This window comes from Lutra lutra, chromosome 10, assembly GCF_902655055.1.
Source record: "Lutra lutra chromosome 10, mLutLut1.2, whole genome shotgun sequence".
In the NCBI taxonomy this organism is placed as follows: Eukaryota; Metazoa; Chordata; class Mammalia; order Carnivora; family Mustelidae; genus Lutra; species Lutra lutra.
The window spans coordinates 6,288,580-6,297,840 of record NC_062287.1 but is presented as its reverse complement, the minus strand read 5'-3'; the positions used below and the strand labels follow the sequence as shown (position 1 = coordinate 6,297,840).

The 9,261-nt window shown below is 41.8% G+C and overlaps 1 pseudogene; it reads left to right on the top strand.

Annotated features, from left to right (window-relative positions):
- Positions 1–442: 442 nt before the first annotated feature.
- On the top strand, positions 443–1,128 carry LOC125080145 (calcyclin-binding protein-like; annotated as a pseudogene).
- Positions 1,129–9,261: the final 8,133 nt, after the last annotated feature.

Genomic DNA, 9,261 nt, shown 5'->3' with positions numbered 1-9,261 from the left:
CTGGCATTGCGGCAAGCCCCCCACAGACGTCGGCAGAGGACAGGAAAATATCCTGAGGCCAGAGCTAACCAACTCAGCACTAGGACAGTCAGGAGAATGTTCTCCCAGAAAGGGAGGACGCAGCAAATAGGAGAAGGAAGGGAAATCACAAACACATGTAAATTTACAAACTAAAAGGATCCACTGAGTGTCCAGCACAATGAAAGAAAAGTGACCCATACTCAGGCAAACTCTCGTGATGTCTCAGAGCACTGGGGTTGAAGAGCAGCGTCCTAAATACCTGAAAGCTTCCAAAGGGAGAGGCAGGCCGGGCCTCGCAGCAGATGGGGTGTGTGCCAGGCTATGGGCACTGTGCATCCTGGGGGATAGGGGTGCTAGAGGACTGTGTCTGGAGCAGCGTTTCCTCTTCTCTCCCCTGTGCAGCTGGCTGACCTGGCCCGACATGGCTTCAGCTTCAGAAGAGCTAGCGAGGGGTCTGGAAGGGGTGAAGGTGGAAAAGGCCACCAGGAAAAGACGATGTGATGCCCTTACAGCTCAAAAATCCAAGATCCAGACAGAAATCAAGAACAAGATGCAGCAGAAATCAGAGAGAAAAGCAGAACCTCTTGACAGTGAGAAAGCCAGATGCCATGGTCGCTTCCGTTCTAACGGGATATGCAGTGAAAATCATTAATTACGGATGGGAGCAGTCAGAGAAGTTCGTGGAAATCTGTACCACCTTAACCGGAGTTCATCAAGCCTCCACTGAGAATGTGCAAGTGCCCTTCACAGCAAAGTCATTTGATCTTCTAGCAAAGAATCTAAATGGGAAAACTTACCCCACAACAGGGAACAATCTCTTGAAACCCATCTCCATGGAAGGCAGTTAAAAAAAAAAAAAACAAGACAGACACTGTTCTTACAGAAAGAAAGCAGAAAAACACGCAGTGGGACTACCTGACTCGGGTTGAAAACGAGTGCAAAGAGAAAGAAAATTCCTCCCAAGACACTGAAACAGATCCCAGTGGGAGACTGATGAATGTTCTACAGAAAATTTATTAATATGGAGAGGATGATATGAAGTGAACCATTAATAAAGCCTGGGTGGAATCAAGACAGAAGCCAGCCAAAGGAGACACAGAATTTTGAGACCTTAAAGCCATTCTGGCAACTGTCACAGGGAAATACTGAGGTCTCCAATGAGGAAATGTTGGTGAGCTGCACAGATAAATTGGACAGGTAACCCCTTACACAGCCTTCTTCTAAGGAAAGGCAATGAATTCTCCCATTTCCTACTAGAGGATTTATTAAAATAAAATGTTTATTAAACATTTCCCCCAAAGATGATTTCCTTAATAATCTGACATTTTGATCAAAAAAGGATAATATTGTATTCTTGTATGAAAGATAAAAAAGCAAGTCTTGCCTAATGATAATGTCACATTGTGTGTATTTATGTTGAGAGAGAAAACAAGAGCTCTGGTTTACCTGTCAGTTCCTGATATCAGCTCCCACTAATGTAAGAATAAGCAAAAATAAAACCTGAATTTTTGCATAAAATGTAAAGAAAAAAAAAAAGCTTCCAAAAGGAAAATGGAGGAGTGCTTTCAAAATTCTGCGGAAAAATTATTTCCAACCAAGAATTCTATACCTAGCCACATTAAGATCAAAATGTAGGATAAAATAAAGCCATTTTTAGGGAAGGATGGCCTAAGATTGGGGGCAGGGGAGTGAGGGGTGAGATAGTTGCTGGTTTAAACATCTGAATTTTATTCTCAGAGATGAGAGGCCACTAGAGGTTTCAAACCAGAGGGGAGGCAAGATCTGATTTGTGCTCGGTCTTACAGTTTATTTTATCTGGTATTAGATGTTACAATCTATTTTTCTGATACTTTACCAGTCTGGATCTCTTCTACCTGAGGTTTACACGGCCTATCTTTTTCTATTCTTTTACTTTCAACCTATTTGTGTCTTTGAATCCAAAGTGTGTCTCCCGTGGACAAGACACAGTGGGATCATTTTTCTTCTACCCAGTCTGACAACCCGTTTTATTTTGATTGGATAGTTTAATACACTCATATTCAATATTATTATTGATATTCCTGGATTATTAATTACCATTCTACTTTTTGTTTCCTATATATAACCATGTTCCTATATATAACCTATATTCTTCCTTTACTATCTCCTTGGACTTAAGTGGATAGCTGCTAGGGTACCATAAATTCCCTTAAGGATTTTGAACTGTGTATTTTTAAGTGTTCTTCCCCACGGCTGCTCTAGGGCTTACAACATGCATCTTAACTTATTAAAATCTCCTTCAGATTAACACTAACTCAATTCCAGTAAGACAGGAAAATGCATCCTGTCTTGCTGCATTCTCTTTCCCTTTTTTGTGCTCTTATTGTTATATACGTGAATGCCTATCTAAGTAGCAAACCCAACAATACATTGCTGGAATTACTGCTTTTTCTAATATTGTCTTTTGTGTAAGCTAAGAGAAGAAATGAGAGCACAAATATCTTTGTAGGAGTTTCTCAAAATACATTCATTTTCTTACTTATCAGATGGGGTTATACTCATTTCTTCCTGTGGATGGGAGTCACTTCCTAAAAGCCAATATGGCTTCATCCCCACTCTCATCTTTGTGATGTTATTATCAATATATTCCTATGTGTTCTAGGTCCATAATACAATTTTACAGATACTGTTTTAAATTAGAAGAAAAAATAAAAATATAACAACCTTGTCCTTTATCATTACCTCTATTTTTATCAGAGCTCTTTGTTTTTTCATGCAGATTCAAATTACTGACTGATGTCACTTCCTTTCAGCTTAAAGAACTTTTGTTAGTATTCCTTATAAGGCAGCTCTGCCAACAATCAGTTCTCTCCATTTTTATTCATCTGAGATTATCTTTACTTCACCTTTGTTTTTGAAAAACAGCTTTACTGGATATGGGCTTCTTGGTTGAGAGTTTTTCTTTCTCACTGTGAACATACTGTCACACTGCCTGCGAGACTCCATTATTCCTAATACAAAGGCAGCTGTTAATCTTGCTGTGATGAGTCCTGTTCCCCTTGCTGCTTTCAAGAGCTTCTCTGTACCTCTGGCTTTGAACATTCAGACTACGGTGTTTGAGTATGAACCTCTTCTTGTTTATCCTGCTAAGAGTCTGTTCAACCCCTTCTATGTGTGTGTCAGCATGTTTTCACCGTATCTGGAAAGTTTTCAGCCATGATTTCCTTGAACATTTTTCTGCACCTTTCTCTCCTCTCCTGGCACTACTATTACATGTATATTGATGCATTAATGGTGTTTCACGTTTCTCTGAGACTCTGTTCATTTTTCTTTATTCTACTTACTTTCTGTTCTTTAGGTGGTATATGCTCAATGGACCTGCTTTCAAGTTCTCTGATTTTTCTTCTGCACATTCAAATCTACTACAGAGTCTGCCTAGTGACTATTGCCTTTCAGTTATTGTACTTCTCAACTCCAGAATTTACATCCAGTTCTTTTTGTAATTTTTTATGCTTTTTATACCATAACCATCCTGCCCCTACATCTTTAAACATGGTTTCCTTTCGTTCTCTGGACATATTTCTAACAGCTACCTGACAGTCTCGATTGGCTAAGTCCATCATCTGGGCCCCTTCAAAGGTATTTTTTATCGTCTCCTCTTTTTTTTCCTGTGTCTTCATCACGCTTTTCTGTTTCTTTGTAGGTCTCATTATTTTTTGTTGAAAACTATGCAGTTTAGATAATATAATATAGAAACCCAACATTGATCCCTCCCCCTCTTTGGGAAGCATTTTGGAACCAAATTTGTTTCATTTGTTTTTGTTTTGTTTTGTGCAGCCTCTGATGTTTCAGTCTAGATTTCTGTCTTCATTTTTCCCTCCCGTTCCTAGGGATTACTGTTGGGGCTGTGTGAAACACTTTTTGATCTAAGATTGCACATAAACCCCCTCAGCAACGTAAATATACACACTTACCATTAGATCTATGTGTAACTGAGAGACTGCCTCTGTAGTTCAAGGAGTTTACCACTTTGTTCCAGGACCACTAGCTCAGTTTTCCTTACCACTCACTCTGAGAGGGCACAGCCTTGTGTATGCATGGTATTCAGGACCACTAGGGAAGAGTGTGATTTTAGGTTGAAGCTTGGCTTCTTAGGCCTCACCCCTGGATCAGAGTTTTTACTGTTCAGCCCATTGTTTGGCCAGAGGTTGTACTTCCTTCCCTTGAGGCAGTAACGCTTCCGTATTTTGCTAATGGATCTGTGTATGGGTGTTGAGGAACATCATTAAGAAGACATGACCATTGGCTGACCTGTCAGTTGGACCCAGGCACCGGGAGGCTCCTCACCCCTTCCCGTGTCCTTGGTTTGTGGCTTCCACTTGCCTTTCCCACTCCCAGAGCCTGCTCCAAGGACACAGCCTTGAGATTATGAGATGGTGTTGAGAATACCTACACACTATATGTGACTGAGCCCAGTTAGGGCCTCTTTGTAAACCTGAGAATTTTGGGATCCATTCATGTTGTTGCTGCCTAAGACAAGCCTTGCATGTAAGTTCCCTTTGCTTATTAAAAATGCCACCTACCAACCTGGAGGAGGAACAACCTGCCTCTTTCTTTGGTTTCTCCCTGTCCTGAATGTTTGGGAGCTGGGTTTTAGATTATACTGAGGAAGCTCCCAAGAGAGTCGCAAACCAAAAGTGGTTTAATTTATGCTTTCACCCACCCTCCACATTCTGCTTTTATTGGCTCCTGAGCAACACAGGTACATATGCAGAGCCTTCTAGGTCCCCCGACAGGACAGTGACCCATTAAGGCTCTTCTCAGTAAACTCTTTCTCTACTACTAGTATCATGGAACTACTTGCCTTCTTCCTTACACACCACCAGGCGATCTACTGTTTCCAACAAAAGCCTAGGCATTTTCTGTTCCAATTAAACTGTTCGCTGAGGCAGTTGTAGGGTTCTCTGTCCTTGCAGCCTCTTCTCCTGGAAAGAATTTCTGCACCACCCCACTGGAGCTCAAGGCAGCAACAGCCCTTGCCACACAAATGGGAGCTGGACGAGGGAAGGAAGTACCAATCCTGTCAGGTACACCTGCCTGGAATAGCGCCTTTTGTGACACAGGCTGGGCCGGGGGCAGGGGGCAAGTAAGAGACACTGGCCCACCCCTACTGAAACAAAACATTAGCCCTAGAAGCTGGGGGTAGAAAAAGGCCCCTTCTTGGCTGCACCTGCTCGAAGTAGTGTTCCTCTGGGAGAGCTCTGGTCACATGGAGTTGGGGGAAGAGAAGATGGACATAGGTTCTGGACTAAATGTCACAAACTCATTGTTCTGAGATTTGGTAGATTTTCTCAAATAAAAGTTTCTCCATTTGTTGTATGTTCTAAGGACAGTTTCCAGAAGCTTTCATATGTACCCATGAACTATTTATATATATTTATGTATACACACACACACACACACACACACACACAGTTTCTCCATTTGTTATATGTTCTAAGGACAGTTTCCAGAGGTTTTCAATTGTGTGTGTGTGTGTGTGTGTGTATTCAAACTACAGATATATTTATAGCTTATATAAAACTTCCATCAAAGTATTATTTTGCTGTACAAAGAATCCACCAATCTCTTCATACCATCATTCTGTAAGTTGCAACCCTGACTCATATTTTAAAACCCTTTTCCCTGCTGTACACAGAGAGCAGGAACAGAGTAGAAGCGGTAAGATCTGTATTAAGAACATGCATCAGGGCACCTGGGTGGCTCAGTGGGTTAAGGCCTTTGGCTCAGGTCATGGTCCCAGGGTCCTGGGATCGAGCCCTGCATCGGGCTCTCTGCTCAGCAGGGAGCCTGCTTCCTCCTCTCTCTCTGCCTGCTTCTCTGCCTGTCTCTGTCAAATGAATAAATAAAATCTTTAAAAAAAAAAAAGAACACGCATCATTATTATTTATCTGTACGAGGCCTCCATACGGCCTGATGCACAGCAGTGTTCACAAACGTTAGCTTTGTTTCGGGTACTTTTCAAGCAGGACTGTCCCTGCACAAAGGGACTCCGAATACTCGATGCCCCCTCAATAAAACTGTTCTTACTTACCAACTTCCCAATTTCGACCAAGATTTTCCACCCCCAGGACAGCAACTCTGCCAGCATTCCTCAAACTATTCTACTCCTCCTATTAAGAGGCTCCTGAACATCCTGGCAGGTCTGGGCCCAGATTCCCACCTTCCTTGCTATCTCCCAGTTATCTGTCTTGGCTTCAAACTTCTCAGTTTTAATACTCACCCTGCTTCCATAAACACCTGCAGTTCCAGCTCAGGTGTCCTTGCCTGACCATCTGTGACCTCCTCCTGTATTGTTACTAGCCCCAGAAGCCTCACTGGCCACTACCTGGTCCCCACCCCCAGACAGAGGCCACTCAATCCAGCTACTCTGGCCTCTCATCAGCTCTGTTCTTCTCTCTTGGTTTCTACCCGTGTCAGATCTTTCCCTGTAACCTAATTTTAGTTGCTGCTGACACACTCACCTGAGCTTTATTCATTATTTATGCCTATCTTCTAGCTCCCCTACCCAGTTTTGGCTCAGTGACTTTTTTTTTTCAAGTTTCTGAGTAGAGGTGACATACAATGGTCCGTTCCTCCCAAGTGTACAACATAGTGGTTCAGTGCTCTGTGTGGTGTGCTCACCAGAAGCGTGGCTACCACCTGTCAGCACACAATGCTATGACAGTATCTTGACTATATTCCGTATGTTGTACCTTTTACTCCCGTAACTGGCTCATTCCATAACTGGAAGCCTGCCTCCTCCACACCACTGCACCCACGTGGCCCAATTCCCCACTCTCCTCTGGCAACCATGAGTTTGTTCTCTGTATTTTTGCATCTGATTCTGCTTTTTATTTATTCGTTTTGTTTTCTAGATTCCACATAGGAGTGAAATCATACTGTACTTTTCTTTCTCAGTCGGACTTATTTCACTTAGCATAATACCCTCTCGGTTGGCCCAGGGACTTAATGGGCCCTCGGTGTCAAGCAACTCTAGACTTCTCACTTGATCCTAGTTACAGTTCCTGGCACTCACTCCAAATCACTACTCTCCTGTTACCTTGTGCTTTTTATCTGATCTTTTTGTCCTGTCTCTTTGTCTTGTTGCCTACTTTCCAAAGCCAAAACTGTACCTCTATATCTCCATTTGAACTAGAATTGGCTGACTTCACTTTACACGTTGTACCTAACATTAAGTACAGTGTATAGAATAATGCAAAACAAAGAGATCTTTAGTAGATCACAGCAGCTTTAAAATAAAACAAAGTATCTGAAAAGGTACAGAATCAGACTACAATAAAGGCAAGGACTCTCTAAAAGAGCACAAGATCCATGAGGGCAAAAGTTTTATTTATCACAGTATCCCCAGCACCTGCAACAGCTCTTGACATGTGATGCTCTCAATAAGTATTTGTAGAACAAACAAAGGAATGAAAAGTTTGAGAATTCAGCTGACCACAATGATTAGAAACATTTTGCATTTATACCCTGATTTGCCAAGACTCCTCCATAGGCTAATTACATCTGTATGGTGTCACAGATTATTTCTAAAGGCACCATCTCCGTGATCCTAGCACCTTATAATATACATTCTTCTATCCTTTCTTCAGTATTCGTGTATTCTAACTCCCATCTTAAAGATTTTTTGTTTTCTTTCAAACTCTATCCAAATATTTAATATCTTGAAATTTTGTTTGGCATGCTGGAGAAATCTACTTCAACCCTGATCATAGGTCCCCACCTAACCATCATGACTTTGTCTTCCTGTTGAATTTAAGGGCAAGATGGAAGGGGTTCTGAGGGGCCCATGTTCCTTTGTACATGTGTAGTAGGTAAGAAGATGGCTTGAGTGTTGGTGAGATCTGAGTTTTCATGTAAAGTATTTGTCTATCTCTAATTAGTAACTAATGGCACAGATGCCACTCATTTTATATATTCTTTCCCTACAGCATGAACACCTGTGCCAAGTTGTCTGCTTCTCCTGATGCGGGCAGGAATCTGCTTGGCATTTCTCTGAACGTGTATGCTTTTGATCATTTTCCATCCCAGCGTAGAGCTTAAAGAAGTGTAGAAAGCCTGAGAAAATGGCAGCAATGATGACTCCCTGTGTAAACACCACTAGAGAGAAAGGTAATAAATTGTAGCTACTTTCACTTGTTTTTAATTTCTGACCACTAGTGTAAGTAACTTCCATTTGCTTCCCAAAAGATTCACAAAAATTGATTTATTTTAGCCTGGTCTGGTGGGAGACCAGAGTACATCTCTTTAATAGGTCATATTATCATAATTTAAATTAATGTTCTTCCATGGGTTTTAAATATGACCATTTTTATCCCTTATGATCTTTGCAGTAACTTTTAAAAAGGCTAAGATTTAGGATTTAGGAATCCCTGAGGAAAAGAGGTGCTAAGTTTGATTAATTTTGTGTCATGCTTTTGGGTATCTGACATTCTTCCATTTTATTTTAACTAAGAAAGGCAGCAAGATTACAGAGGCCACCGCCGCTCGCCGGACGCGCTTGGCCTTGCAATCTCCTTGGGCCTTTCGGGAAACTTTCCTTTATAAAAGTATTTAAATGAAGAGGACAACAATAAGAAGCAGCAGTTTCTACCAATAATACTTTTTATCTCCATTGCATGTCCAAAGGGCTAAGACGCCACAGCAGGAGAAGGAACTCCATACATGAGTTGGGGGGAGGGGGGCGACCTGGCACCTCTCCCACTAGCCACCTCTCCCTATCCTCCTCTGTCTCTAACTTGCATCCGTATTTTATAGCTATGAATAGACTTAATTCTGTTTAAGTGTGCCTTGTGTGCTGTCTATGAATTGAAAGGGACCAGTGGTGGCCCTCTACTTTGCTTGAAATGCACAGATCAGAACAGTTGTATAGATCAGAAGAGCTGCCAAAGAAGTAAATAGATCAGAAGACCTAGGTGATCTCATAAGACAGTCTTCTTCCCACGACTTGTATCCACCATACAACTCCCCAACGTTAAGGGGACTTGGGTACCACAGTCTTCCAATCAAATACAACTAATTCATTAAGGGCATTAATTCATTTAACAAAAAGCCAAAACAATAACCAATCAGAATGGCTGCCCAAACGCCACCATTAAAAGGCATATTACTAGAGAAAAGAGCCCTTGGAATTTAGGTAATTACCAGGATGACCTAAGCTAGGAACCTGTGAGTCTTCACTGAAGTCCCAGCATTAGCCAC